The sequence below is a fragment of the Rhinopithecus roxellana genome, chromosome 3, assembly GCF_007565055.1.
Source record: "Rhinopithecus roxellana isolate Shanxi Qingling chromosome 3, ASM756505v1, whole genome shotgun sequence".
NCBI lineage: Eukaryota > Metazoa > Chordata > Mammalia > Primates > Cercopithecidae > Rhinopithecus > Rhinopithecus roxellana.
The window spans coordinates 114,951,988-114,974,248 of record NC_044551.1 but is presented as its reverse complement, the minus strand read 5'-3'; the positions used below and the strand labels follow the sequence as shown (position 1 = coordinate 114,974,248).

The following is a 22,261-nucleotide window of genomic DNA, read 5'->3' as shown; positions in this document are numbered from 1 at the left end:
GTAGATTGAGGTCCTCTTGGCAAGCCTACTACCAACACCTCCCAGCAGAAGAGGTGGGGTAGGACCCCACACTGCAAACTCATAACCTTGAGTCCAAGATCTCTCTCTCTCTCTTTTTTTTTTCTTTTAGGGAAGTCAGTTGTATGATGTAGCTTGTGACTCCCAGGGTATTGTTCTACTCAAACTGGGGAAAACATGGGGAAAGTTTCTGGATCTAGACTTCATCCACAAGCATCACAGGGGATTTTGAAAGTGATGCAGCATAGTGAAATGAGCATAAGGATCGTTTGGAGTCCAGCGCTTGTTATTTGAAGCTCCTCCTGTCTATGTGGTGACTCAAGGAGGGGAGAATTTCCCCTTTGTGAGCCAATTGGACAAGTGTCAGCACTGCTGTCTTTGCAGGCTCTGGCACAGAGGAACAGGGCCTGGACTAAAGGGAATCTCCAGGGTTTGGGGGTCAGACCCAGCTTAACACACATGAAAAGGAGTGATCTTTCTCTTAAGCCAGTGAGCCAGGATCCCCTTACACCCCACAGAGCTCTTTCCACCACCTGGCATAGCATCTGATCCAAACAGGGCACATGTTTGTTGCACTGCCTGGAGGTTCGGCTCCCATCCATACCACAACACAGGACAAGGCCCGGGCTTTGCACAGCACAGTCAAGTGAACACACTCTCAAGATCTGATGCAGTCCTTCTCCCACACCCACCATCCAATTTTTTCCTTCACTTCTTTATCTTTTTTAATATTAGTAATTTTTGTTATTTCTGTTAACTGGACTTCTTGGAATTAAGATTAATTAAGCAGGATACACTAGCCATAGATGGAAAGATGGGTAAATTGAACATTTATGAACTTTTGTTCATCAAAAATACCATTAAAGGGTGGAAAGGCGGTCAGGTGCAGTGGCTCACACCTGTATTCCCAGCACTTTGGGAGGCTGAGACAGGCGGATCACAAGGTCAGGAGTTTGAGACCAGCCTGGCCAATATGGTGAAATCCCGTCTCTACTAAAAATACAAAGATTAGCCGGGCATGGTGGTGGGTACCTGTAGTCTCAGTTACCTGGGAGGCTGAGGCAGGAGAATTGCTTGAATTCAGGATGTAGAGGTTGTAGTGAGCCGAGATCATGCCACTGCACTCCACCCTGGGTGATAGAGCGAGACTCCATCTCAACAAAAAGGAAGAGTAAAAAAGCAAGCCAGAGACTGGGAGAAGAGAGGATATTCTCAGTAACATACCCGACAGAGGACTGGGGCTTGTATCCAGAAGGTCCAAAGAACTCCTGCAAGTCAATGAGAAAAAAGCAAATAGGCAAAAGTCTTAAACAGGAATGTCTTAAAAGTGGATATATAAATAGCCAATAAGCAAATTAAAACGTGTAAGATGCCACTCTATACCCACAGAAAGGACTAAAACTGAAGATTGATAATACCAAATGTTGACAAACTCTTTTATATGCTGGTAGGAGTGTACATTGATACAATCGCTTTGGAAAACTATTTGGTAGTATCTACTAAAGCTAAGACTCTACCCATTCCATAAACTATGAGTTCCACCTCTAGGTACATACTCAAGAGGAATGAGTACAAATGTCCACCAGCGGACATAAACTAAAATGTTTCTGTCTTATGTCTAATAGTACCTTTTTTCATAAGAGCCCCAAACTAGAAACAACACAAATGGTCATCAACAGCAGAATGGTTAAATTGTGTCATATCCACACAATGGGATACAACACAACAATCTTAAAAAAGAACAAACTGTGTCTACACGTAACAGCATACATGGATCATACAGATAATGTTGAGAGGGAAGAAGCCAGACACCCAGAAGGTACATTGTATGATTCTATTTATATGAAGTTTAAAAACAGATAAAATTGGCCAGGTGTGGTGGCTTATACCTGTAATCCCAGCACTTTGGGAGGTCAAGACAAGAGGAATGCTTGAGATCAGGAGTTTGAGACCAGCCTGAGCAACATAGCAAGACTCTGTCTCTTAAAAAAAAAAATAGTTGGGCATGGTGGCACATGCCTGTAGTCCTAGCTACTCAAGAGGCTGAGGTGGGAGGATTGCTTGAGTCTGGGCATTCGAGGCTGCAGTGGGCTATGATTGTATCACTGCACTCCATCCTGGGCGACAAGGCAAGACCCTGTCTCAAACAAAAAGCAAAAACAGGTAAAATTAATCTCTGGTGGCCATGCGCGGTGGCTCACACCTATAATCCCAGCACTTTGGGAGGCCGAGGCAGGCAGATCACGAGGTCAGGAGATGGAGACCATCCTGGCTAACATGGTGAAACCCCATCTCTACTAAAAATACAAAAAAAAAAAAATTAGCCAGGCATGGTGGCAGGCACCTGTAGTCCCCGCTACTTAGGATTCTGAGGCAGGAGAATGGCGTGAACCTGGGAGGCGGAGCTTGCAGTGAGCCGAGATGGCACCACTCACTCCAGACTGGGCAACAGAGTGAGACTCCGTCTCAAAAAAAAAAAAAAATTAGTCTCTGGTGATGGAAGTTAGAACAGAGGTCCCGACAGGGAGGGGCCTGAGGAGGCCCCCTGTGGTCAGAAGTATTCTATCTCAGTGCAACTCAAAGTATTGCAATTGCCAGCCACCTTGCCATTCTCCCCCATTGACTCCTGGATGATAAGGATAAGGGTGCACCTTTGTCTGAACCACAGTGCCTAGCACAGCCCCCGCCATGCAGAGCAGACCCTCAGCGGATGTTTATTCAAAGAATGAGCAAATTGCGCCAGGCACGGTGGCTCACTCCTGTAATCCCAGTACTTTGGGAGGTCAAGGTGGGCAGATCACTTGAGGCCAGGAGTTCAAGACCGAGACCAGCCTGGCCAACATCTCTACTAAAAATACAAAAATTAGCCAGGCATAGTGGCATGGGCCTGTAATCCCAGCTACTTGGGAGGCTAAGGTGGGAGGATGGCATGAGCCCAGGAGTCAGAGGTTGCAGTGAGCCAAGATCATGCCACTGCACTCCAGGCTGGGCGACAGAGCAAGACCTTGTTTCAAAAATACAAAATAAAAAAGAATGAGTGAAGTACGACATGGCCTTTACAGAGTAACATTTGTGTGTTAGAGGGGAATCGGTGTGGGAAGGCAGTTAACAACTGCTCAAAGTTTACTATAAAACAAAGCAGAAAATACATGCTGCAAAGGAGAAGCAGAAATGAAGGTCTTTCACTAGAATGGGGGATGGGGTGACAAAGGTGCTGTCAGTTCGAGGAAGAGGCCTTCACAAGTAATTGGGGGACAATGGGGGCTTCCCGAAAGAAATGGTATTGAGCTGAACTTCGAAAGGTGGTTGAGATTACAATAGGCAGAAAATGGCTGAGAAGGGCAACCTTCTGTACTTACTATCAGCTCTCTGTAAAGTAGTCTACTGGTTGTGGTAGAGACACAAGGATGGATCAGCCATGGACCCATCCTCCAGAAACATACAACATAATAAGAGGTGGGCGACATTAAAACCCTCCTACCTGGTGCCTGTTCCCTCCCTCTGCATCCCTGGCTTGAGTGTAGCTGCTGCTTCTCCCTAACGCCCTGATGCTGGAGGCTGGGAGCTCTCACTCATTCAGCCTTCACCTCAGCAGGTATCGCAGGGGTCCTGGGCTCACAGGGGTGAGTATATCAAGATGCGTGTGGTCTGGTAGGGAGATAGGCCAGCTCCTGAGCAGGTGCTCTACAGCCATTATCCTGCTGCTGGGGCCACAATAGTCAACTCTGGGCTGCAGATCCCCAGTCCCCTTGCTGACTGGACTCCATACCGGTAGAGGGAACCTGGGGGCCCCCTTTGCCTCAGCCTATGCCAAACTAGAGGCCTCTGGGGGTCACAGCTGCTGCATGCACGATGATCCACGGGGAGACAGGATGGGCTGAGGTGAGTGCAGTGCCCTGCTGCCTCCCCAGGCACCTCCTTCCTCTCGAAGCTCTGCCTGCCTTCTTCCTCAGGGACATGAGAATTGGCTCACTTCCTTCTCACCACCAACTCCCTTTTGCAAGAGAATCATCTAGAATAGAGCTGTTGGTCAAACTGTAAAATATTTGAAGACATTTATTCTGAGCCAAATATGAGTAACCAATGGCCTGTGAGGCAGCCCTTAGGAGATCCTGAGAGCATGTGCCCAAAGTGGTCAGGCCACAGTTTGGTTTTATTCATTTTAGGGAGATATAGCCATCAATCAATGCATGTAAGATGTACATTGGTTCTGTCCAAAAAGGCAGGATAACTAGGTTGGGGGGTGGGGGTGGTTTCAAGTAACAGATGGATTCAAAGATTTTTCTGATTGACAATTGGTTGAAAGAGTTATTATCAATAGAAAGCAACAGAAAGGAATGTCTGGGTTATTATAAGGGGCCATGGGGACCAAGGTTTTTGTTTTTTGTTTTTCGTTTTTTGTTTTTTTGAGGCAGTGTCTTGCTCTGTTGCCCAGGTTGGAGTGCAGTGGTGCAATCTCGGCTCACTGCAAGCTTCACCTCCCAGGTTCACGCCATTCTCCTGCCTCAGCTTCCTGAGTAACTGGGACTACAGGCGCCCGCCACCACACCCAGCTAATTTTTTGTATTTTTAGCAGAGACGAGGTTTCACCATGTTAGCCAGGATGGTCTTGATCTCCTGACCTTGTGATCCACCAGCCTCTGTCTCCCAAAGTGCTGGGATTACAGGTGTGAGCCACCACCCAACTGGGGACCAAGGTTTTATTATGCAAATGAAGCCTCCGGGTAGCAGGCTTCAGAGAGAATGGATTGTCAATATCTCTTATCAGTCTTAAAGAGTCAGTAATTCCAAAAGGGAAGAGGGTATAATCAGGCATGTCTGGCTTCCCCTTCCCATCATGGCCTGAACTAGTTTTTCAGGTTAACTTTGGAATGCCCTTGGCTGAGAGGAGGGGTCTATTCAGACGGTTGGGGGTGCCTTGGAATTTTATTTTTGGTTTACACAGCACAGGCCCAGAAATGAGAACCAGGTTTAGGTCTTGCTCTCCTACTCTCCACTGTGTGACTTGGGCAAGTCATCTAATCTTTCTAAGCCTCAGTTTTCTCATTTGTAGAATGGAAATAATGCCCTTGCTTACTTCATAGTGTCACTCAGAGGCACAGACGATGGAGAGGCAAAATTCTTGTCTTTAACTGGCCTGAAGCTTCAGGGAGTAGTTAGACAAGTACACACACAATGTGTTGCATACTACACCAGAGGTATGTCTGGGGTGTGATGGTAGCAGAGTGGAGGTAAACCAGTTCTGCCCAACAAGAGGAGACTGCAAAGCATGGGGCATGGTGGAAGTAGCCCTCCAGGGCTTTGGACTCTAATATTCCTTAAACAGTGGAGTGTTAACTGTATTAAGTTTCATTTAGTCCCCACAACAAACCTGTGAGATAGGTGTCATCCATTTTACATATGAGCAGCTGAGGCTCAGAAAGGATCATGCATTGGCTTGGCCTGGTATTTACAGAGCCCCTATTGAATGCTAAGGGGCGCAAATCTAAGTTCCTTCCTCGTGGAGCTCACATTCCACACGTGAAGTCACTTGCCCAAGACGAGGCTGGAATGTCGGAGTCAGGATTCAAACCCTCATCTGGTGGCTTCTTACTTTACCCTAGAACTCACTAGCCCTCAGAACATCCTCTTACAGGGAGCATAGACTGTCTCTGCCAGCCCCTGTGGGGAATTTGAGGATTTAAGGGCAAGGCTGGGTCAGGGATAGGAGAGGCCCTGCTATTCCTATGGAACCTTCTGTTTCCCGAGCATTCCCCAGCAGCCCCTCCCCAAAGAGAGACTGAAGGCCTGACGGAGCCAATGTTTTCCCCAGGGAGGCAGGGCAGGAGAAGCTTCCCCAGGGGATTTCAAGGGAGGATGGAGGTGGTCTCTGTTTTGGGGTCAGAGAGTGACACCCTCTTCCTGCTGAGGTGGGGAATCCCCTTGGATTTCTCTGGGTTTATGGGAGAGGCCTATTGTTTTCCTACTGATCAGGGCCTCAGGGGAGGAAAACTCAAGACCTGGCACGTCACAGGACTAAATCAGCCTCTGGCATCTGAGTGGCTCCTTAGGCTTGCGGCTCATTCCTGCCCTCTCATGCCCTCAGCCCCAGGCTGCCATGAGACCCGTGGCACTGCCACTGGGCAGTGATATTTTGTTTTAACCCAAGGAAATAAGAGATTGGCAAACCCCCTTCTCCAAGGAAAAAAATACAGGATTGTTCATTAGAGCATTTGCTCATAGTGAAAATCATAGGAAGCAATGTAAATGGCCAATGTTTAGGAATTAAATAAAATATGGTAAAAATCTACATGTAATGAAATACTTTTAATGCAGCCATTAAAACTCATTATGTAGAAGAAAATTAATTTCATGAGAAGAGTGCTTTATAACAGATTTAGTCAAAATTCAGATCGTAAAACACAATGTACATGATCTCATTTTTAACCCAAGGAAATAAGAAAAAAAATGCCTATATGTGTGCATAGAAGAATGTCTAGAAGGATGCATCCAAAGTTAATTGTAGTTATTTCTGGGTAGTAGAATTATACGTTTTCTCCTGTTTTCAATATTTCCAAGTTTTCTTCAGTGAAAATGCATGTATTTTGTAATCATGGATAAAAAGTTCCCACAGTGTGTATTGGCGAGAGAAGGATTGTTTCCTTTTGGCTTTGCACTTAGATGGCCCAAGGCCTTGGCCTTGTTCCAGGAGTGCAGATATTGTAGAAGCCACCGGGAAGACTGGGAGCAGCAGAGGAGAGGCCAGCTTGAGAAGAATAAACTGGGCATCACTGTCCAGGTGTCATCCTAAATGTCACCTCCCAGAAAGGCACCTGACCACACAACCTGGCCAAAGGAGGTCACTCCCACACTTACTCTCTACATTTCACCCCAGCTTGCTGTCTTCATAGCACCCGTCCGCATCTGAAGTTATCTGCCTGCATATCCATTTCCTTGGTGATTATTTATCTCCTCCACAGAAGGCAAGCTCTCCAAGAGCAGAGTCCCTGTCTGTCTTGCTCACTTACTTCTCATCTAGAGAAAGGACCCAAGCCAGATCTTGGTCAACAAGCAACTGAGGACTTGCTCAGCAGCCCCAAGCTATGGGCATTTATCCTAAGGCTACACACAGCAGTGAGAAAAAGGAAATAATTTCTTTTTTTTTTTTTTTTTTTTTTTTTTGAGACGGAGTCTCACTCTGTCACCCGGACTGGAGTGCAGTGGCCGGATCTCAGCTCACTGCAAGCTCCGCCTCCCAGGTTTACGCCATTCTCCTGCCTCAGCCTCCCGAGTAGCTGGGACTACAGGCGCCAGCCACCTCGCCTGGCTAGCTTTTTGTATTTTTTAGTAGAGACGGGGTTTCACCGTGTTAGCCAGGATGGTCTTGAACTCCTGACCTCGTGATCCGCCCGTCTCGGCCTCCCAAAGTGCTGGGATTACAGGCTTGAGCCACCGCGCCCGGCCGGAAATAATTTCTTAGGAATCTAGAAACAGGTGGAGAGCTGGCTTATAGGACCAGACCTGGGTGGTGCTTAGCAACCTGGAGGACCTGGCCCAGTGTTAGTAACAACAGTGGCCACATACAGGTGTTGAGGAAGTACCAGCTTTGTGTTTTCTCTTAAGGTAGAACCAACATAGGTTAGATCCCTCTCCCTCTGCTTCCAGCCCTCCTGCTGCCACCAGCCAACTCCATCCCTCAGCTGCCAACTTCAGCTCTTCTCTTTAGAACCTTCTGTAGTCAGGTTCTCACTCCAACCATTCCACTGAATCATCCCTGACCAGGACCACCTGTGACTCCAAGAAGCTATATCTCTGTCTTCATATTATTAAATAGTTGACCTCTTATAGTGGACTATGCCATCCTCCTCAGAAGTCTTTCTGCAGGTTTCCCTCCTACTGTACTTGCTAGTCCTTTTCAGTCTCCTTTGCTGAGCTACTGAATGGGACTCGGCCCTTGCACAGCTTCCCTATTTTTTTTCTTTTTTCTTTCTTTCTTTCTTTTTTTTTTTTTTTTTTTTTTTTTTTTTTTTTTTGAGACAGAGTCTTGCTCTGTCACCCAGGCTGGAGTGTAGTGGCATAATCTCTGCTCACTGCAACTGCCGCCTCCCAGGTTTAAGTGGTTCTCCTGCCTCAGCCTCCAGAGTAGCTGGGTTACAGACACCCACTACCACACCCAGCTAATTTTTGTATTTTTAGTGGGGACGGAGTTTCACCACGTTGGTCATGCTGGTCTCAAACTCCTGACCTCAGGTGATCCACCCGCCTTGGCCTCCCGAAGTGCTGGGATTACAGGTGTGGGCCACTGCACCCAGCTGACAGCTTCCCTATTGACATCCACCCTCTTGGTGATCTCATCCTGTGTCACAGCTTTAAAGAACTATGTGCTGAGCACTCACAAGTACTCATTTCCAGCCTGAACCTCTCCCCAGACTCACAGTTCCACCTACCTACAGTCTTCTCCACTTAAGTGCCTAAAAGGCATCTCACACTTATGTCCAAAACCACATTCCTTATCTTCCCACAAAACATGCTCCATCTATAGGCTTCCATTCAGAAAATGGCAATTCCATCCTCCCAGTTGCTCAGGCCAAAACTGGGAATCTTCCTGCTGCTCCCAGCCAACTCTGTCCCGTAGTTCACAGCTTCAACTCCTTTCTTTTTAACCTGCCCCAGTCAGGTTTCTAATCCCATTCTTTTTAATCTCTCACTTCCAATCCATCAGCAAATCCTCCATGCTACTGCTCTGGTCCAAGCCACCATTGTCTCTTGCTGAGATTTCTGCCACAGCCTCCTAACTGGTTATACTCTCTCTCAGTTTATTCTCAACACAGCGTCCAGAGTGATCCTGTTAAAATGTGAGTCACATCATGTCACTTCTCTGTCAAAAACCCTCTAGTGGCTCCTGTCTCAGAATCAGAGCCCAAGTTCACACAAGGACCTCCCTTGAATGCCGTGAATACTGTGGAGCCTCTCGCTACCTCTCTGATCCCTCTCCTACTTCTCCCTTATTCGTTCTACTCTGGCTGCACCACCCTCCTGACTGATCTGTTAACACGTCAGACAGGCCCTCACTGCCAGGCTGTCGCACTTGCCATTCCCTCCACCTGGCAAGCTTCTTCCCCATTAATTCTCAGGGCTTATGTCCTCACTCTTTTCAGGTAACTTTGTTCATAATTTCCATTCTCAGATGTCTAGACTTCTCTGGACACACATTTTAGAATTTTGATACCCCTTCTCACCTTCTGCCCCAATATTCCCTACCCCTCTCTCCTGCCTTATTTTTTCTCCCTAGGACTTACCACTTCTGATTCCTATATTTTTAATTTATGTATTTAGTTAGTTTTTGGTCTCTTCACTACAACCACCCCCCACCCCCCCCATCCGGTAGACTGCAGGCTCCATGAGGGCAGGGTGTTAACATTTTTTATCCAATGCTGTATTCCCAGAGCCCTAGGACAGTGCCTGGCATATAGTAGGTGCTCTGTAAATAGCTGATGAATATCCATGAAAATGAATGAAGGGACAACTTATTTTTATACAAGGCCTTGAGACAAAAGGGAAAGGGCACTGAGGTTTCTGCCAGTATAGAAGCATTAACAGACCACATGAGAAAGAAACCCTCTGAGTGGAGAATGCACCTGGGTGGAAGCTTGTGCCTGTGTCTGCCCTGGGCCAGCATGCTGCCAACTCACACCTCAGTGGCTTTCAAAGAACTCGCCACAGATGGGCTCTCATCTTTCAACTTCCATCCAGGCTTACTTTGTTCAAAGGCCCACCTTCAGTGCCCTGCTTCAATCATGTACTTTCCTTGTTTTTGCAGGTACCAGAGTTTGTAGCGCATTGGAGGAAAACACATCAAGGTAAGAAAACAATAAGACCACGTCTTGTTTGGGACTTCCCAACCCAGCCTTGGAAACTGTCCAAGGAAGACCAGGGTGCTAAGTGTTGGCAGCTGGATAAAGGGAAGGCCCAAGAGACTTTGTGTTGACTTCCTGGATAGAGTGAGAGTCCTGGGGACAGGGAGGCAGCTCAGTATAGTCAGTGATGGCTGTGAGGTCTTTAGACTCAGGAAGACAGTGTTTCACTTGGGAAAATGTGGCAGCCTCCCCCAAGCCAGTTGGTTGTGGGCCCATAGCATGGCTCTCCTGCCCTGCCTTCCCTACCTCCCTCTGGGTCTCCCCTTCCTCACTTGCCCAGAAGTGCTGCCTGGCCCACTGAAGGCATAGCAGGCTTCTGCAGAGGGTCTAGGGCTTTCTTTTTTTCTGAGATGGAGTCTCGCTCTGTCGCCAGACTAAAGCACAGTGGTGCAATCTCGGCTCACTGCAACCTCCGCCTCCCGGGTTCAAGTGATTCTACTGCCTCAGCCTCCCAAATAGCTGGGACTACAGGCACACGCCACCATGCCCAGCCAATTTTTGTATTTTTAGTAGAGACGGGGTTTCACCATGTTGGCCAGGATGGTCTCGATCTCTTGACCTCATGATCTGCCCACCTCAGCCTCCCAAAGTGCTGGGATTACAGGCATGAGCCACCACGCCTGGTCTTTTTTTTTTTTTTTTTTTTTTTTTTTAAAGCAAGACTGGTTTAGTTCAAAAGGTGTATACTAAGATCTTCCTAGTATAGGGCTTCTCTGATTCTGTGTTTAATCTCAGTCCAAACTTTGTTAAGATCCTCAGCAAATAAATGGATTTGGGAAATGTGTGATTGGGAGAGAGGCAGCTTTTAAAAATGTGTCTGGCTTTTGACCACGCAATTTCACTTTCCAGAATTTATTCTAGGAAAATACTCATACTTGTGCAAAGTTTATGTACAAAGATAGTTATAACTGCATTGTTTATCATTTACAAAAAGGAAACATCTGAAAGCCCAACAGAAAGGAATTGGTTATTCCACGTTGGCACATTCATACAAAGGAATGTCATTAGGCAGAATGATGAAAATATATATTGATGAGAAAGATATTTGAATGTACCATTTTTTAAAAAAAGAAATGGAAAATCTTACAAACCATTCAAGGAAAGTGACTTTGGACTCAGCCTGAAGGGTTGAAATTGAGCTTAGTCTCTTAATCAACTTGGGAACTCAGGCGAGTAATGTGATCTCCCTGAACTTGTTTCCTGCCTGTAAATGGGGCACAATAACACCTAGCTTGTGAAGTTGGAAGGATTAAGAGAGATTAACACATCTAGAGGCCTCAGCACAGCCCAGTAGGTGATGATTGCTCAGTAGCTGGGTGCTTAGATGAGACATGGACTGTGATAGTATTTTTACCTATTTATAAGCCTGGAAACATTCTGGAAATTCATACACCAGCAGTGGAGTTTTCTGACTAATCAAATCATGGATGATTTTTAATATTTTCTTATTTTTCTACAAAGAATATCTCCTGCTTATCTAAGGATGGTACAGTTTTTAAAAAGTGACAATTTAAAAGGTTAAAAAAAGTAACAATTTAAAAGGTTTTAAAAAACAAAGTGCATTTCAGCAGGTAAGTTTATTAAGTAATCCCTGCACAGAGCTCTGGAGAACTGAGGGAGAGGTGAGAAAGAAAGGGAATAGGAAGAACAGTGGGTAGAGGAAAAGAAAGAAGGGGAGGTCAGACCCCAGGGCTAGTGGCCGAGGAGATGTACCTCAGCGGTAACGCTGGAGCCCCAGCAAGCGTGTGTGTGTCCTCCCATCCCCTATGATTGGCACCTCCCAGGGGAGCTCCAGGTAGGAGATAGTAACCCAAGGCTCATCTGTCCCAGCTTCTGCTGACAATAAATGTGTACAGTCTCTTTTAGCTGCTGAGACAGTCTGACTATGGCACATCCAGGGAGAGGCCCTGTGGCTCTAGTCCTGGGCCTGGCTCATCCACCTTTGGTAAACCCAGCATTTTTTTCCACGTCCTCAGTAGGAGAGGCAGGACATCCTAGTGAATTCCCAGAAGTCATTCTAAAAGGATTAGCACCTCTCTTCTTTAATAGCCCAGTAGGATCTATACCCAAGAGACAGGTCTCCCAAGCAAATACAGGCTGCCAGGAAAGGGAAATAGTGACCACCTAAGGGCTGCCATTCCTGGCTCTCATCCCCACCCACACCCCACCAACTGCCTTAGTGGCCTGTGACATCAGGAGGAACCCTTCCATGCTGATGGTGCTTATGCCCACCTATGCCAGTTCATTGAGTATTCTTAGAGAGACATGACTCTTCTATATAAGTGAATTTTCCAAATTATTAAATTTGATCCCATCACATTGCAGTTTTAAAATTGTACCCATTTTAAATTAATTTCTATTTCATCAAATTTATCAAAATAATGCACAAATTCAAAATGGCTGGAAGAGTTGATTTTGAATGTTGTCACCACAAAGAAATGACAAGTGTTTAAGGTGATAGATATGCTAATTACCCTGATTTGATCATGACACGCTATATGTATGTCTAGAAACATCACACTGCACTGCAATTATTATGTGTCCATTAAAAATAAGATAAAAAATAATGCATATGTATGGTTTAAATATCAATTGTATTGAGAAGCCCATAATAAAAATCGCTTCCCCACCTTTCGCAGTTTCCCTCTCTATAGGCTACCTCTTTCAACCATTTACTGATTTCCATTTATGTTTATACTATTTTTTGATCTACCAATTTTAGGCATTTGTTGACTTCTTGTGGTAGATGAGGATTGAACTTTCCTACAGAACCATCCCCACTTTTCCTCCCTCCATCCTTCCAATAAGAACATAACACAATCTGTGGTTAACTCAATAGTGAGTGTGGACATATTTGTCACTGCTGTGTTATGTAGCATCTTTGAGTTCTGGAAGATTTTCTTATATTATTTCTTTAATAACTTTCTTCCTTCTATTTTATCTGTTGGATCATCTGGATTAATGTTTTAGTTTCCTTATATTTTCTCTCCTGCTTTTCGTCTCTTTGCCTTTTTGGTCTATTTTCTTGGGAAACCTTCATTGACTTCATACTCCAACCCTTCTGTTGATTTTTTTTTTTTTTAATTTTGGCTTTCTTTTTCTAATATCCTAGTACTCATTCTTGTTCTGCCTGTTCTTTTTCAAAAATATCACATTCTTTTTTATGCATATACTGTCTCTATCTTATTCTTCTTGAGGCACTATTTATTTTTCATTTGTCCATTTGTCTTAATAGTCTTCTAGTCTCTATTTTGTTTGTGTTTCCAACTGGAGGTGGCAGCAGTGGCGGGGCTGGTGGTGGTTGTTGTTGTTCTTCTTCTTCCTTCTTCTTGTTCTTCCTTCTTCTTCCTCCTCCTCCTCCTCCTTCTTCCTTCTCCTCCTTCTTCCTCCTTCTTCCTCCCTCCTCCTCCTCCTCCTCCTCCTTCTTCTTCTTCTCCTCCTCCTTCTTCTTCCTCCTTCTTCTTTCTTCTTCTTCTCCCTCTCTCTGTCTCTCCATCTCTCCTTGTTGGAGGCTTTCCTTAAATGCCAAATATCTCAGCTATCTGCTGGTATTTATTAATGGAGCAATAAGAGGCTGAACTAAACTCTGCTTAGGCAGAATTTATCAACTGGGGTTTCACTACAGGAAACAAGCCAGTCTTTTAGTTAACAAGCCTCCAATGAGCACCTTTTACTTTTTTTGAGATGGAGTCTCGCTCTGTCACCTGGGCTGGAGTGCAGTGGTGCGATGTTTGGCTCACTGCAAGCTCTGCCTCCCAGGTTCACACCATTCTCCTGCCTTAGCCTTCCGAGTAGCTGGGACTACAGGTGCCCGCCACCACACCCGGCTAAGTTTTTGTATTTTTAGTAGAGACGGGGTTTCACCATGTTAGCCAGGATGGTCTCAATCTCCTGACCTCATGATCCGCCCACCTTGGCCTCCCAAAGTGCTGGGATTACAGACATGAGCCACTGCACCTGGCCATGAGCACCTTTTCTCTAGAGCTAGGTTTCTCGGCCTTGGTACTAGTGACGTGTTGGACCAAAGAATTCCTTGTTGTCAGAGGCTGTCTCGTGCACTATAGAATGTTTAGCAGCACCAGTGACTTCTATCTACTAAATGCCAGTAGTAACCCCCCTCCCAGAGATGTGATAACCAAAATGTCTGTAAGCATTGCCAAATGTCCCCTGGGGGACAAAGTCACCCTGTTGAGAACCACCACCCTGAAGCCATTCTGCTTTCAAGAGAAGCATTCTAACTCCTAGTTCTAGTTATTGATCACTACATAACAAACCACCCCAAAACTTAGTAGCATAAAACAACAACCATTTTTAAGCCCACTGTCAAGGATTCAGAAGGGCACGGCTCTTCTCTGTTCTACAATGGCTGGGATGACTGGAATAACTGGAGGTGACTGGAATGACTGGGAGTTGGAACAGCTGGGGCTGAAGGGTCCACTTGTAAGATGGTTGTTCACTTGGCAAAGAGAGCTGGAAGGCTGGGCTCAGCTGTTGAGAGACTACACATGGTGTCTCCAGCACCATGGCCTGGTCACTGGGCCTCTTATGAGGCAGCTCAAGTCTCTGGTGTGAGTGTTCTGGCCAGCAAAACAGAAGCTGCATGGCTGTGGATGTCCCAACCTTGGAAGTCACATAGCTCATTTCAACTGTAGTCAGAAATCCACACAGGTTCAGGGAAGGAGACACAGACTCATCTCTCCATTGGAGAAAAGTCAAAGAATTTGCAACCATCTTTTAAATTCACCATACCCTCATCAGAGTGATATATACCTGGGGTGGGGCGGGGCAAGGTAAGTGGGTGGGACATTGAGTCCCACACTTCGTTCTTCAGACTTTTCCCTCACCTCCATTTTCATCTCTGTATTCATCTGCCTTCCCTCCTGCCTGTCTCTCTCCTGTTTAGTGTCTTTGTCTCCAGCTGTGTGGGGCAGGGTGCGGAGGTGAGACCTGGGGAGGATTTCAACCAGTTTCCTGCATTCATTACCCTCACTAGCTGCTGTACCTCAGCCCCACCATCCACAACACCTGGTCTCCCCAAGTCTGAGCTCCTCCTGCAGGGTTCCAGGGGTAAAGTGGCTTGCCTCCTGTCAGTGTGCCCCATCTGCAAGCCCTTCAGAGCCTAGCTTCCTCTATGTCAGTCATTATTCCTCTACCTGCCTCCCAGCTTCCTGGAGTTTGGGGAACTCTTTCAGCCACTCATATCTCCTTTACCATTCCCTTTGCCTTTGAGAGTTAATACCATTTGGTTTTTTGTTTGTGTGTCTGTTTGTTTGTTTGAGATAGAGTCTCGCTTTGTTGCCCAAGCTGGAGTGCAGTGGCACGATCTTGGCTCATTGCAACCTCTGCCTCCCGGGTTCAAGTGATTCTCATACCTCAGCCTCCCGAGTACCTGGGACTACAGGCATGTGCCACCATGCCCGACTACTTTTCATATTTTTAGTAGAGATGGGGTTTCACCATGTTGGCCAAGCTGGTCTCGAACTTCTGATCTCAAGTAATCCATCCTCCTCGTCCTCCTAAAGTGCTGGGATTACAGGTGTAAACCACCACGCCTGGCCCCATTTGATTTTTTTAAGAGATAGGGTATCACTTTGTTGCCCAGACTGGAGTACAGTGGTGTGACCATAGCTCACTGCAGCCTCAAACTCATGGGCTCCAGTGATCCTCCCACCTCAGCCTCCTGAGTAGCTGAGACTCCAGGTATACACCACCACACCCAGCCAATTTTTTTTTTTTTTTTTTTTTTAAAGACAAAGTCTTGCTATGTTGCCCAGGCTGGTCTAGAACTCCTGGACTCAAATGATCCTCCTGCCTTGGCCTACCAAAGTGCTGTAAGTATAGGCGTTAGCCGCTGCACCTGGCCGCATTTGATTTCTAGACTAGCATTTTAGTGGTGCTTCAGGATAGAAAGGAAACTGGGAGTGTAAATAACTGACGTGTTGAACTGGAAACCCTGTTGTACCTCTCTTGTATGGATCTGTCTCTACATTGTGTTATAGTCTTCCCTGACCTGTAACAGCTCTGTGAAGCAGTACAGTGACATTTAACCTTTTGTTGATCATTCAGAGTCCTCTTTGTGAAAATACTTGTTTACCTTGGAATTATTAAGCTATTAAGCTATTACCTTGGAATTACTAAGTAGAGCTATTTGTTCCTCCATAATGAGGACCCCAATCATTTTGCTTGGATTCTTCAAACCTTTCTTCATGGCCGCCTCTGTCCCTGGCTGCCTCTCATCCTATATATTTGTGGTAAGAGTGCCACATTACAGCATGTTAGCTTCTGATGTATCTTTTCAAATGCCCTGATGACTCTGCTGGGCATTCTTTGTTTGCCATCCCCCGACACATCCCTGCTCCTGTTGATTTTCTGCCCTTTCCCACACCTCCCAGGGTTTGACCTTTGCAGATTCCATCAGCCAGGCTCCAGGTCCCCATGCTTCCAGTTGGGTTTGGCCAATTGAAGACCCCTCCCCTGACCAGAGGTTGAAGCCTGGGAGGGGAAATGGGAGGTGCTTTATCTCCCCAGCTCCCTCCGTTGCCAGGTCTCAGGGCAATAGTGCCTGTGTTTTTTACCCTAAAACCACAGCTTCTGCTGGCAACCCCCTCCTACAGGTCTCTCTGGGTTCCGGGAGCCCTCCCGCCTCCTTCCTGGGGATTGGTGGTCACAGCTCCTACTGTTGCTGGCTGCAGGGTGCTTCACCTTTCCTTGAGGGTTTTTCATCTTGCTCATCCTTGGAAACAGTCCCTTCCTCAGTCTCTCCTGTTACCAGTGGAGTGTGCATCTGCTTCCTGCTGGGACTGTGATCAATACAGGAACCTTTTCTGATTTGCATCTAAAACAAGAATACTCAAGCAGAGAGGGTATGAGCTTTAAAAAAAAAAATAAAACAATAATGAATAGTCCCTGAGTGAGCCCTGAGAGACTCTCTTCATTGAGAGTCTGGGTATGGGCTTTGTGACTTATCTAGGCTACTCAAGGGCTTTTGTTTGTTTGTTTATTCATGTCGATGTTTTTAACCATAATGCAGATAATAGAGGGCAATAAATTAGTGACTTACATACTTACTGGAGTGATTTGAGAAGGAAAATAAGCATGTAAATAAAAGGAAGCCAGGAGAGAGAATTTATGATGACTCAGAAGTTATAGGACAGGGCCAGGTGCAGTGGCTGATGCCTGTAATCCCAGCGTTTTGGGAGGCTGAAGCAGTGGATCACTTGAGGTCAGGGGTTCGAGACCACCCTGGCCAACATGGCAAAAACCCGTCTCTACTAAAAATACAAAACTTAGCCAGGCATGGTGGCGGGTGCCTGTAATCTCAGCTACTCAGGAGGCTGAGGCAGGAGAATCACTTGAACCTGGGAGGCATCGAGTCACTGCACTCCAGCCTGGGCGCCAAGAGCAAAACTCAGTCTAAACAAAAAAAAAAAAAAAAGGTTACATGACAGGCTTAAAATATCAGCAGTGGTTTTGGGAAATGACTAAATAGCTTCCTGGATAGCAGATCTTTGCTAGAAGGGTCAGATCTGGGTCTGGAAGGTGAAGTTGGATGTTTATATTCTACCAGGCCTGATATTAGGAGTCCCTCAGGTGGGACCCACCTGACTTATGTGTTTCCAGGTCAGTTTTGCTTCATGATGCAAAAGTGCCATGTGCTTGTCTGTCCATGGGGATGAGGACACACCAGAGCCCAGAGGCCTAGGCCTTGCCCACAGTCACACTTCACACCCCCAGATGCCCCCGAGGAAAATCAGGAGCCCAGTTCCCTGCATCACTCTCTTGCAAGGATATTTCCTGGATTTGCCTGCCTCCCTTACTCTCCTGGTCCCAGTCAGCCCTGGCTTTTGTTTAATTTGTGTATTTCGAAGCACATATGTCTCTAGGGGAAAAAAATGAAATCTAGAACTCCTCCTGGCCACCCGTTTCCTGAAGCATGAAAAGAAAACATTTCATAAATGCTTTGTAAAGAAGACAACAGGAAGGGGTAGTGTCACTGGCTGGCAAGAGCTGCTGTTGCGGTATTTCACAGACAAGGGAGGTGACGTGGCACATGGGGGCTGAGGTCCCAGCCAGGGGCCGAACAGGTAGACTCCTCAGGACCTAGGCCTCCCTCTGGCCTGTGGACCTTCAGCCCTACTGGACAGGAGGAAAAGGCCTAGGGGACATTGCCCCCATTTCCCAGGGAGGAGGCTGAAGCCAGTGAAGTGGAGAGTTGCAGCTTCAGTGGGGAGACACCGTTATGCCCCGCCTGTCTTATTCATGCTTCTTTTCCTGTAGGGATTTTTTTTTTACATGGCTACCCTTGAGTGATAGAGCCTTCATCAGCTTAGCTTGTCCTCTTGCAGCCTACGCCACTCTGTGCCCTTTAGCCAAGCAAGCCCAGCTGAGGCCCCGCAGCGTCCCTGCCCAGCAGAGCTACAGGAGGCTCCAGGCCCCTTCCTGTTCACTCTTGCTCCATAGACGCCACGCTGCAAAGCAGATGTGCAGGGACACCACCTGAAGACCTAGCCTGCAGCTCAGCCCCACACCCCGTGGATGGTGGAGATCCCAGAGGGCCAAGGGAAGCTTGTTGAGACCTCTCTGCACTGCCCCTCCCACAGCAGGAGGTTCATGGCCCATGCATTTCTGGGAGGGTTGACAGGGCCCAGGTGGGTGGAATACCTGTCTGTGAGCCCCATGTCCTGTCTTGTCCCAGCTGCCTGTAGTTTGACCCGAGTATGCTAGAGGTCAGCCATTGCTAGGGAGGCTGCCACTAACCACACAAAAAGGAAGGAAAATTCTCAGCCACAGCACTTAGAGCTGAGCCTGACGTGGTCCTCAGCAAGATGTTGCAAGTTCCTAATCTGAACACAGAGGCCAGGGAGTAAGCATCATCTGGAGCCCAGAACTGACTGTCATTACCCACAAACATAAACACCCTGAGTCAGGCCTTTTCCCCACCCTGCTGAGGTTGTCCGAGCCCCAGCACTGGCTCTGCCCTGGGTGGCAGCCCCTGGGAAGCCCAGCTGCCACTTCTCTACAAATGGCCCTGTAGAAGCTGCGCTCAGTGATCCACTTCCTGGGGTGGGGCTGGGCCCACCTTGTTGCCATTACACCCTGTTACAAACTGACGCAACCAGCTTTCAACAGACACTGCCAAGGAAGATACACATTACAACAGCATGCTGCAATACCTCTGCCCATGCAAGACAACAGCCCACATCCAAAAAATGGACATCTTCCCACCCCACTGTCTCACTCCACTGAGCTGGAAGTGGCCTTTGTCAGGACCCTTTGAGGTCTTGAGTGGATCTACTTTTCCCAAGATATTAAACCAGTGACTTTCAATCCTGGCTGCACATTACTGTCATCTGGATATTAAAAAAATATTGATGCCTGGATCTTGCTCCCACCCAAAAGAATCTGACTGGATTGATGTGGGTTTCAAAAATTTTTTAAGTGTTTGTTAAAGGATGACATATATGCCAAAAAAAAAAAAAAAGCACAAACCATAAGTGTAAAGCTCAGTGAATTTTCACAAATGAATTTACCCCGCATAACCAGCATCCAAATCATGAAACACAACGTCGCCAGCAACCCCTGGCACCCCTTCTGCTTACTACTTGACTCCAAAGGCTGACGTCCATTCTGTCTTCTAATGGTATGGAATCGTTTCTCCTGTTTTCAAACTTTATATGATGTAAATGGAATCATGCAGTATAGATCCTCTTGTTATGTTCGTGAGATGATTCATCCAAGTTGTTACTTAGAGCTGCAGTTTATTCACTCTTCTTGCTATAGGGTATTCCACTCTATGGATACTCCTCAATTTCTCTATCCACTCTACTGTGATGGATTTTTGGATATTCGAGTTGTTATTTACAGTTTGGAACTATTATGACTATTGCAATGACATGCTAGTGTGTATTTTTGGAGCACATTTATATCCATTGCTGGGCAAGTATGGATATGAGTATGTTCAGCTTTAGTACCTGTGCCAAATAATGTTCCCAGGTGGCTGTACCCATTTACATTCCCTCCAGCAATGTATGAGAGTTCTGGTTGCTTCACATTTTTGCCAGCCATTGATATTTTCTATCTTTTTCATGTTAGCCATTCTGGCAGGTATGTAGTGATATCACAATGTGGTTTGAATTTGCATTTCTCTGATGACTAATACAGCTGAGCAACTTTTCATGTTTGTTAGCCATTTAGATCTTTCTTTGCAAAGTGCTTGTTGGAATATTTGGACATGAGTATTTTTTAAAAGCTCCCTAGGTAACTCTACTGTGTAGCCAGGGTGGAAAACCACTGAACTAAAACCACAAATTAGTATCTGTGGCTCCCTTTCTTCATGCTTTGCCCTTGAACTTAGAGCATTTTGGATCTGAGAGGACCTCATGGAACTGGGAAAAGATTATCTTCACTCCTTACTAAGATGAGACTATCAGGAAGAAGCAAGAGATTGGAGCTGGCAGTTAAGAATCTTTAGGAATGTGACCTCTGCTTCAGAAGGGTCCGGGGAGGGCCTGTGGTGTCCACAGCTGCCACAGACATTTCCTAGCCACAAAAATGGCCTCTTGGTGGTCTCCCCAGAGCTCCAGGCAGTCATGGGGAGGAAGCGGAGGACCCCATGCCAGGTACTTCCCAGTTTCTAGGCCAACATGAATGGGACACAGTTCATATGGGGTTGTGGTTAGACTGAGGACAGTGGAGCATGTGTTCTGGGGACCTGGGTGTGGCCAAGGGAGGCCTGCTGTCTGTGGCCTTTGTCCCAGATAGGAAATCAGCCAGTGGGGCTCTCCTACATGGGTCCAGGCCTGGCTAGCTCTTGAATTCTGTGGGTTTGCATGTGGGTCTTTACACATGCGTCCTAGAGCAGGGTCCCAGGGGGCCACCCCACCCCTCCTTGACCCCTCATTCCTCTGAGCTGGGAAACACATGGCATGAGAGAACATACTGTGGCTTCTAACGACATCGTGTCTTGATTGCATCCCCATTGCATCGTCTGGGCTCATCTCATCCCCACCTCTGGACTGTAACATCATCCCAGGGACTGCCAGACACTCCTCTGTGCTCCCCCACAGAGAGTAGAATGCCATTTGGTAATTCAGTACAGCCTCTTCCAACTTGAGAAGGAATATGCAATAAAAAAAAAACAGACCACACATGGAGTCAGCATGTCCTTCCCTCAGTCTTGAGCTGTGCAGGTGTCAGGCTGAGCTGCCCCGTGTGGGCTCCATGTTGGCACACATCAGTTGCAAGGGGCTCTGTGCAGTGAGTCTGGAGTTGGACCACTGGCCGGGGGCTGGGATGCTAGTACCTGGACTGAGTGTGCACAGAGGCCCCTCAGGCAGAGCCACAGTGGGCACTGAACCTCCTGGTGGAGTTCACCGCAGTAACCAGAGCTCAGTGGGAGGGGCTGGCCTATCAACACCTGTCCTGTGTGCTTTTTGAAAAAAGCAGGGTCTACCTTCTGTCAACTGAAGTCCTGCCAGCTGCATGGCATGAGATGAAGGACAAGGTGGCACATGAGCAAAATTGACATTTTGGAGGCTGTTAGGCTCAGAGCCAACCCTGGGCTCCGTGTAGTGCCATGACTCATGGATTCAGGCCTATCTTGGAAATTGCTCAGGGCATAGAGCACTCATTTCTGATAGTCCAAGTACAGATATTAGGATTCCCCTAATTGGCCCAAATGGTGGCCTGCACCAACCAGCGACCAGAGTGCTGTCTGAATCTGGAATAACAGGAAGAACATGCCTCCAGCAATGTAGGAGAGTTCCCCATGCAGTGTACTTCCCATTCTTACCAGCAGTTGGTATCGTCTGTCTTTTTCACATTGGCCATCTGAGTCTCATAAAGAGTCTCCTCTCCTTCCACTGAGCCCGCATCCCAGCCTTTCCCCTTTCTTCAGGGGCCTCTCCCCAGCAATTACGGCCTTCCATTCTCTCAACCAGGGAATCTTCAAACTCTTCTTCTCCACTGGCTCCTGCCGTGCTCCTGTCTCCATCACCTGTGTAATGCTTCCTGCCATCCTGCCTTTCCCATGGAGTACAGCCATGCTGTCTGCTTCTCACAGCCAAGATTCTGGAAAGAAATGTCTCCTTTTTCCTCATCATCAACCACTCATTTATTCAGCAAGTGTTTCTTTTACACTTGCCTGTGCTGGGCATGGCAGCAATGCAGCAGTGAACAAAACCACCAGCTCTGGTCTCATGCAGCTTATAATCAAGTAGGGACAACAGACATAAATGATTAATAGATGCTCCTGTAATGGTGGTTGTGAGGTGTGCTGCCACAGCCCGGCTACACATGCCTGTTCCCTTCTCTGCACATGTACATGTCTGCTCGTCCTTCCCACCTGA

At 46.9% G+C, this 22,261-nt stretch overlaps 1 protein-coding gene across 10 annotated transcripts in view; it reads left to right on the top strand.

The window, feature by feature from the left end:
• LOC104659839 overlaps nt 1-22,261 on the top strand; it is a 66,430-nt gene that overhangs the window by 29,008 nt on the left and 15,161 nt on the right. For 8 of the 10 annotated variants that reach the window (XR_747639.2, XR_004056458.1, XR_004056463.1 and 5 more), the window contains one exon: nt 9,818-9,857. The gene's annotated coding sequence lies outside the window, so the exon portion shown is untranslated. Of the gene's footprint in view, nt 1-9,817; nt 9,864-18,259; nt 21,901-22,261 lie in introns of those variants that run through there. The other 2 variants (XR_004056461.1, XM_030927869.1) reach the window with 2 other exon arrangements.